The following is a 10,178-nucleotide window of genomic DNA, read 5'->3' as shown; positions in this document are numbered from 1 at the left end:
TCAACCCATCATGGCGTGAATCTCTAATAAACAAATTTTTCTCATCACATATATCTGGACAATTAATTACTAAAAGGGAAACCAAGCAAGAACACCAGAGTACATAAAATATGTTAGAAATCTATAGATCAAACTCATGCATTATCCCAGGTGAAAGTGACCTGACACGAGTTGTCTTCTTATTGTAATGACCACGTGCATAACGTCACACTTACGAGGAAGTCATCCCCACCTGTCATCAGCCAAGCTACAGGTGTCGTCAGTGTGGAAACAAGGTTTGGCTACACAGAAAGCGTCCATTTGTAAAACTGATTCAGTTAAATTGAACTATGTGATTCGCCTTAAAACCCCGTTGTTCAAAACTGGTTTAAGACTTAATACCAGGTTTAAGTTCACGCCAAATCTTCAACTTTCTACTCTAAACAAATTGTGTAACATTATATTAAATTTGAACTAAAATTGCTGCTGTTATATTTTGAAATAAGAGAACTGCATTGGCTGCTGAGCTTGGCCAAACTTTTAAATACAAGACATGAATTAATACCAGCATTAGCTAATACACTTTCGAACAACTGGATCCAAATGTTTACAACCACTTGCTGTGATGTCATGTCTGATGTTTTTATACGGCGGCCTGATGTGATTTCAAGTCTGCTATCCGTATACAACAACTGAGTCTGGTGTCATGTCTGGTAATGGTATTGGTGTAGTCGGACTGAAAACAGTGCCATACCTGGTGTCAGTGGCCTGTAGCTGAGAATGTACTGAGTGTCCTGTCTGGCGTTAGTATACCGATTGGGTGGAGTGTACTGCCTAGCATCGTTAACATTTGTTTATTTATTTCATAAGTTTTTTACGCCGTACTCAAGAACATTTCACTTATACGACGGTGGAGTATGAGTAAGTAAGTACCAGTAAGCATAATGTGACTGGATGGAAAATCGATCCTGGTGGCTTGTGATGCTTCAGTGGTGCAGCACTATGTGACTGGATGGAAAATCGTTCCTGGTGGCTTGTGATGCTTCAGTGGTGCAGCACTATGTGACTGGATGGAAAATCGTCCCTGGTGGCTTGTGATGCTTCAGTGGAGCAGTACTATGTGACTGGATGGAAAATCGTTCCTGGTGGCTTGTGATGCTTCAGTGGAGCAGCACTATGTGACTGGATGGAAAATCGTTCCGGTGGCTTGTGATGCTTCAGTGGTGCAGCACTTTCAGGATGTAAATGAAACTTATCGTTGAATGTAAATATGCAGCCGCATACCTTTCCATGCAAGAATCAAACTATCTTCCTTATCACCGTACCAGACACATGTTCTAAATAAACTCCTTCCTTACCACCGTACCAGATATATATTCCAAATAGATTCCTTCCTTACAACCGTACCAGACACCTGTTCTAAATAAACTCCTTCCTTACCACTGTACCAGATACATGCTCAAAATAAACTCCTTCTTTACCACCGTACCAGACACATGTTCCAAAGAAACTCCTTCCCTACCACCGTACCAGATATATATTCCAAAAAGATTCCTTCCTTACAACCGTACCAGACACCTGTTCTAAATAAACTCCTTCCTTACCGCTGTGCAAGATACATGCTCAAAATAAACTCCTTCTTTACCGACGTACCAGACACATGTTCCAAAGAAACTCCTTCCTTACCACCTTTCCAAACCCATGTTCTAAAAAAACTCCTTCTTGACAAACGTACCAGATATATATTCCAAATAAATTTCTTGCCTAAGTGCTTGGCTTTGTAAATACAAGTTGTAAATTATTTACGAACGTGGCTACGATCAAATCATTGTATATCGCTTTTTGTCAGAAGCTGGAGTACTGTTCTCCGATCTGGTCACCTTATCAACGTTCTCTCGTTGAGCGCACAGAACGGGTGAAAAGAAGTTTATGAACATCTTTATCTTTTAAAGCTGGACTAAATTTTCATTATTTAGAACTGTGTAAACAGTTTAATCTGCCTCCTCTGAGCATGAGGTGTAAATACTTTGATATTGTATTTCACACGCCTGTGGGAATAGCCATTTTTATTATTTGATAAGTACTGTATATTGCCCTCCCGTGAAAGTTTACACAGTTTTAACAACCATTTAATTTCACTTCTACGTTGTGAAGACAAAAAATGTATAATCATGGGTGGTTTTAATATTGATTTACTTAAGTCTGGGCATCACCCTCATCGACAATATTTCTTTTTAATTTTCACGATGACAGTCTTCTTTACGGTATTATTTTAACAGGTCTAACTAATCACTTTCCTGTATGTCATATAAACCAAACCATATTACCCAATCGATCCGAATATCTCCCAAACCTAACATTATATCGAAAGATAACTGATGCCGGCAGAGAACAATTTTGTGAAAATATCAAAAATTTTGATTGGGACAGTTTTTCTGATAGATTTTGTGAGATTTACGATAGCTCTTCTCCACTTGTGGATAGTAAGGTGTGTAAAAATAATTAAATCCTGGAATTCTAATTCCCATCTATAAACAAAAACTGTATCGTACCCGACTACGTACTAAATCTGAAACGGACAGGGCAAAAAAAACCACCGTTAAAGAAACAGGTTAAATAATTCTATACGTTTAGCCATGAAAAGAAACTTCGAATATGAATTCAACCATTACAATCACGATATCAAGCGCACACGGAAAATCCTTAATAAAATGTTAAATGGGTTAAAAAAATGTGGCAATTTACCATCTCAATTTACCATTTTGAGAAACATGGAGTCAATACCACTGACAAATTGACGATTGCTAACAACTTCAATCAATATTTTAGCATGAAGGCATCGAAGCTGGATTCAGATATTTATTTTGTAGATATAAGTTTTCAAGACTTTCTTGGCCCCCTCCAGTTTAAGCTATTTTCAGTTTTTCAGTAGTAACTTCCGCCGACGTATGCGTTACAATATTCTCTTGAAAAATGAAACCCATAAGTTGGGTAAGATGGAATTCGCGCGTCACTCGTAAAACTAGTATCCGGCTATATTACCACCCCTGTTTCAGCTATTATGAACATTTCCTTCGCATCAGGTGTCATGCCTGATTTGTTCAAAATAGCCAAAATAATACCTGTTAATAAAATGAACAAAGCAAAAACTACAGAGCCATCTCAGTACTTCCTTGTTTAAGTAAAATTCTGGAAAAAACTAGTTTGCTCTACGCCTCATCACTTAGACAACAATGATGTAATATCGGTTAACATGTATGGTTTAATTATTTATGTATTTGTTTGATTGGTGTTTTACGCTGTACTCAAGAATATAATTTATCAAAGGGTTTTAATACAATCAACCATGGAACAAAGTTATCTAAACTTAATCATACTGGCTTCATAGGGTCTGTCAATGAGTGGTTTAGAAGATATCTGTCCGGCAGGTTCCAGCAAGTGTGTTCCAATAACAGAGCAGAGTTTCCTATTGTCCTATTGTCCCTCTTTGAAAGCAGCCTTTTGGTTTTGATGGAGGTCAAAGCTGGATACGGCACATAGCGGATGTCTGATTTTTTTCGACTCCCGTGAGGGCAAAAAACTCCCCTTCCTCGTCACTGCTCCTTAAGGTTTTGTCTGGGGATAGTCTCAGCTTTCTCTGCAATGAAAAGATTTCACATATAAAATATAACTGTCGCGGACAGCAATTTCGGGGATGGTTAGGTACCCTCTCCATAAATCATACTGTTAATAGTAATAATAACTACAAAACATGAAAGAAAAATAGGAAAAATAGGAAAAGGAATGCCCTGGAGGATAACCCGTGACTGCCAGGTATCACGTACATTGGGACTATTATGGTCTATTTCTTCGAATCAGTGACCTATATTCAGCTGTCAGTCAATAATAAAGTGTAAAATCAGTCATACTCGCAATCAAAATTGCCTTTAGTCTGTGACATGTAAGCTCCACACACTGGAAGTACATATATATTTGCAAAGAAAATAAAGTTAGAACATTTTTTTTCTAATTTATAAACTCCAAAAGCCTTGCTTCGATACCAAGAAAATATTGCCTCGGGTCACATCATAAATTATATTAGGCAGGGTTCAATATGTTTCAGAAAAATGACACCACTTACCTTAACTGCTGTCGACTTAACTGTGAACCCTGTTATTCACATTTCCATATTTTACATCGTTTGCACGTTTTAGTATAATATAACCTTCACAAATGAATTTTATTTTAACCCTTGTAGTATATGATCTCACAGCAGTATGGTTTAAGAGTTGGATGTTAGAAAATTCTGTTATGAAAAAAAAACAATGTAGTTTATTCGCTGAGACAGTTGTGTAGCAGTTTTACCATGTGAAGTTCGTTGTAACCGCGTGTTGGTGCATCCATTGTAAAACAAATCCTTTTCACTCCAATTAACTAGCATCCCACCTGTTTCTGAATAACTATGACAACACTCGGGGCAATGAGTTCTTGGTGTTAAAACCAGGCTTATGGGGATTAACATTATGAATTAGCAATAAGTATTGCATGAACAGCGCTTGTTTGTAACATGGACGCTGCGACTTGGATCAGATACACTTTTATAGGACCCTAAATAAATCTATACTTGTAAAACAGGAGAACCCTAAGTGCTAAATACCAGAATTAATTGTTTTTCATGCCCTTTTGCTCTATATTAAGCTGTGTAGGCCTCAATGTTTTCAGCTCTCATCTCAACTTCTCTCTCTCTCCTCTCAACCATGTTCTTGACGCATTTTTTTTTTATAATGTGCACTACTTTTCTCGGTCATGTTTGCTTCAGAGCTCTGTGTATATGTCATGACGCTATTTCACGTGATTTTCTCATATTTGTTCTGGTATAAACTACTCTTAATTAACAATTTTTGGTATCTTTGATGATCTGTGTAAAGCAATCCTTACAGCGATCTTATATCCGTTGGATTTGTATAAGTTTCAGCTCTCGACACAACATTTCTGCAGAGCTCTCGTGATGTTATCTTATACAACTAGGCCTTACTGGTCGCTAGTGATGTGTCAAAAAATGACCTTTTCCACAATGCTTTAACAATGGACGGTCATTTTTTTTAGACACGAAAGGGTGATCACGTGACCTCCATCTTCCGACCCGTCTTACAGAATCACCGCCATGTAAGTTTGGCTACTCGTTAATTGCGTCACTTGCACCTAAATGAACCGAGTTATGCTCATTGCATACTCTCTTCAGGCGGCTTTACGTGGGCATGTCTGTCAGCAACCTGTGGATGGCCGTGGGTTTCCCCAGGGCTCTGTCCGGTTTCCTCCCATCATAATGCTGGCCGCCGTAGTGTAAGTGAAATATTCTTGAATATGGCGTAAAACAGCAATCAAGTAAATAAATAAATAAATAAATGCTCTCTTCGTGAAACTGTTTGCTAATCTCGAAACTTGCTAATAAACACCTCTGAAATCAAGTGGTTTTGGTATATAAACATAATTTAATTAGTTTTACCAGGCCGTTTTAGCAGGATTTGTAAGCAGTCCATGATATAACAACTATTTACAATCTGTTTTTAAGGAAAGGCAACTTTGGTAGCCAGCGTGATTTTACAGGCAGCTGAAGATTTATTTATTTATTTATTTGACTGATGGGTGTTTTACGCCGAACTCAAGAATATTTCACCTATACGACGGCGGTCAGTATTATGGTGGGAGGAAACCGGGTAGATCCCAGGGGAAATCCACGACTATCCACAGGTTGTTGGCAGACCATCCACAGGTTGCTGGCAGACCTTCCCACGTGCGACTGGAGAGGGAAGCCCGTTTGAGCTGAGCTGAATATAGGTGACTGGTTAAAAGAAATAGACTATAGTACTAGGCGCTAACGTTGAGATTATGCGGCTTTGATCTTCTCTTCATAGCCGAATACAAAAGACAGCAAGCAAACACTATTGTAAGCTTGTTCCATCGGTAAACTGCAGTGACAATTCCCATGCAGTCTCACACAAAGCCCTCGTGTTAGGAAGATAAGAGATTTTCGAACACTTTTGAAAAGTTTTGTTGCCATTTTCATGAAACTTGTCGCTATTTCATGCCACAGGGCTCTATTCTAGGTCCTTTACTATTTCTAATTTATATCAATAATTTAATTTCTTCTACCATATTAATATTTGTACCCTTTGCTAATGACATCAGCTGTTCTATTCGCCAGGGGCCTCCGTGGTCGAAGTGGTTAGCGCGTCAGCGCGGCACAATGACCCAAGAGCCTCTCACCACTGCCGTCGGTGTAAGTTAAAGCAGCTCATGCTGGCTTCTTCTCTGGCCGTGCGTAGGAAGGTCAGGTAACAACCTTCGGGTGGTCGTGGGTTACCCCCGGGCTCTGCCCAGTTTTCCTCCACCAGAATGCTTGTCGCAGTCATATAAGTGAAATATTCTTGAGTACGGCATAAAACACGAATCAAATAAAGAAATAAATTAAATAAATTCTTCGTCAGAAATATATTAATTAAACCATAAAGTATCGGATACATGAACTTATAAAAGTGTACGATTGGTCATATGCAAATAAGCTCTGATTACATCGTAATGACTGGAACACCTTCTAGTAAAGAGCTCCCATCCGGTCTTCATGACATAGTATTCAGTATCTAACGTCAAGTCTCTTGGAATTAATTTTAACCATAAACTTTCCTGGGTGCATCATATAAATTATATATGTACCAAAGTAGCAAATCGAACTAATTCAAATTGCATGAGTCCGCGAAGCCCTTCATACAAAAGCGTTTTTTATTCATACCCCAATTAGCTGAAAAAAGGTACTGTCAGTCCTAAGTGTATGACCTCCTGACCTGTCTAAACACACACTTTGCAATTTACACTATGGTTGTTTGTGTTGAAGGTTTTGTTGAACTTGGTCTTGAGATTATTCACCCACTTTCCTCATATCAAGTACCCTAATATCTGACGACACTGCTCGATTACAGGAAGTTTTCTTGCATGGATGTGCCGTTTGTCCCCGGAGAAATAAATTATTTATTTATTTATTTATTGCCTTTAGCCATACTCAGGATTTTTTCACTTAGACGATGGAGGAGAAAATCAGAGTTCCCGGTGTAAACCACTGACCTTGGGCAAGTTACTGACGAGCTTTGACACACATGACGTACGGATATACAAACCATATTGATATAAGACAAATGACCTTCACGGAATGTTAGAAAGCTCGAGCGACCTCACCACGGTCGTTGACCGCTTACTCTCTCCCCCAAGGCCACACAAACAGTGATACCAGATTAAATCTACAAACTATCTGTTCAGTCCAATCTGCATCTGCACCTTTCGGCTCATCGCCTTTAAAAGGAAAGTGAATTAAATTTAATCACTAGACTACGGCTATTACACTGCAAATAAATAAATAAAAGAAACTCTATTTAAATTTATTTATTCCTTTATTTCATTTTTTTTTTGGTTTTTTTATTTATTTATTTATTGGATTGGTGTTTTACGCCGTACTCAAGAATATTTCACTTATACGACGACGACCAGCATTACGGTAGGAGGAAACCGGACACAGGCCGGGAGAAACCCACAACCGTCCGCAGGTTACTGGTAGACAGTCCCACGTACGGAAGGAACGGCGAAGATGTGAGGGAGAGTCTATTCGTCAAAATACATGTATCGTTGACAATGGACAAACAAGGGGGAAATAAGACCCTTGACGAAGAGAGATGTACTATAAGTGCTCGAATGTAGCTAAAACAAGAGGATTAGACGGGTAATTTAGCGGCAGCAATGTTGTTTGGAAACTCACATAGAGGGACTTCCGACTCTAACTTTGCAGCATGCCGTCAGGCCTATCACAATATCTGCTACAAGGTTTACTCGGGATATTCGCACTACTATATAGACCCGACTGTTGAGGATTAAATTGGCGTTCTTACGTGTGGGCGTATACACTATAGGTACCTCTCGTGTTATCTATAAAACCTGAATATAAGGTTGTGACAATCTTAGCACAGCCTTACACATACGGGAGAACCAGTTTTGTCTACCTTTTACATAGTGATTCACACTCGGGGCTTCTTACATATTGCTCATGAATTGTATAAGCAAAAACTTGTTTGATTTTTTTTCTTGTTTGATTGTTGTTTTAAGCCTTACACAAGAATATTTCACTTATACAACGGCAACCAGCATTATGGTGGGAGGAAAAGCCCACTGTCTTGAAATTCTGAGAGTTGGCGGTAGGAGGTATATAACATTTGTGTTCAAGCGTCAGCAAATTATAATGAGAGATCTTGCTACCCTTTAAACTAATGAAAATCAAAAACACAATATTTATGCGCTTTCATACATTTTCGTGCAGCGCAGTTATTTAGATTATATCCGTCAAACCATTTGTAGAGTCGTTTATTTTCATATTGTATGCCTACTGTTTTACTACTTAGACACATATTTTGGGGGGCACTTTCTGAGTTAACTTTTTGAGCATTCAGTTAAAGCTCCAGAGTTACCGCGGTCGAGCTCTCCTTTACCAGTTTGGTTGCTAGTTCTAATCCAGCCCTACATACCTAACCCTTAATTGCACAGCTGGGGGGGGGGGGGGGGACGAAATATGTGTATCGGCTTAAGTTCGGCCGTTAACATGCCGCATGATACATGTTGTGTGCCGTCATACGTAATATTATAGTCTGTGCAATGATCAGAGAGGTGTAACGGTAAAACAGTGTTATGGTTTTTCAGTTTTCAGCTGCAGGCTAAAGTGAGGAGGTATATCAGATAACGTACCTGGCGGACGACTGCCAGACGCCCCCCCCCCCCCCCCCCCCCCCACTTTCCCCAGGTGTCCCTGCCCCAAATCTGATTTCAGTCATGCATGCATTAACCTGGCAAAGGCCATAAATGATACGGAATAGAGCATAGCATAACACTGCGGTCAGTGCTACGCTCATAGGGAGATAAAACACCATGTACATATTTGTAGTGTGCAAATCCGTGACTTTTTTTTTCTTTAAGGGTCTTGACTCACTTGCACGAAACCCTCTTAAGTTACGAGCACATATACTGCCTTGTCGTCGTTAATAAGCCCATAGTATGTTTAATAGGCCCATAGTATGTTTGCCGTGGTATATCGTATAACGCTCCATGATGCCAGGCCCAGCTACAGTGTACATGCATGTATTAGCTCTAAGATTGACAGTTAAATATACACGGATTTAATGATCACAGGTATAAGAGCAAGTTCAATTTATTTTCGTTGGTGCAATCTTACATTGAGGTTTGGAGGAAAATAAACATTCAGATATGCACATCTGTATATCATAGCAGATACGTATATCATTTAGTATACAGTAATAATCAGTATATAGATGGTCAGCAAAGAAACGTATAGGTGACATTTCACACGAGAATTCTGCTTTACTTCGAAGTAGACAGGTTTAGCTATGGCCATGTTACGATATGAGAAAGTCAGAATGGCATTCATCGTAAGAGAAGCATGTAATGGAGACTCATTTACGTCACAGAACATATCAGCGGACAATCACCATTTCACAAATGTGATGTATTAGAGGTGGGGCTTGTTTAAGGGGATGTGCCTGCAACCGCGATGAACTCGTTTTCCAGCCTGGGTGAGAAAGACCAGATTAAAAGGGGGTTCTGCCTTGAAGTTCAATGTGCGATCCATCACAGCGGTGGCTCATTTCGGTCTCATTTCAGTGAGACAGCCGCACTGAGGAGACACCATCTTTTGTAATCGGGAACATTTCGGAGTAAAAGTACCCCAGTTTAGTATAATTTTTATTCCTGTCATTTGTGATGACGTTTTGTGGACAAACTGGTAACGTAGTCCCCATTCGTTGAAAGGGAACAATGGCCAATCCAGCTTGGACCCGAGTCGCCATTGCGCGTAGAGAGATACTGTACCCCACTGGTGACAGGACCAAATTACGTGTTCATGTGCTCACAAAACATACATGAAGTACATATACGAATTATAAACATAGCTCAGTGCCCAGGCTTCCGTGTCGGTAGTTCGTTCACCACCACCAGGCATTACGGACGATGAACGGACATGTTCCCCCTGCTTGATGTGTTTAACAGAGCCTTGTGTGGTCAAGTACAGCCCACCGCTATCGCTTCCGAGGTCGTTTTCTAACTGCATTTTGGCAAATCTCTCTTTAAATCATGACAGTCTTGTTTTTGCTAACAGGTTTAATAATTAATTT

Source organism: Liolophura sinensis, chromosome 3, assembly GCF_032854445.1.
Source record: "Liolophura sinensis isolate JHLJ2023 chromosome 3, CUHK_Ljap_v2, whole genome shotgun sequence".
NCBI lineage: Eukaryota > Metazoa > Mollusca > Polyplacophora > Chitonida > Chitonidae > Liolophura > Liolophura sinensis.
Note: the sequence above shows the minus strand (reverse complement) of the source record.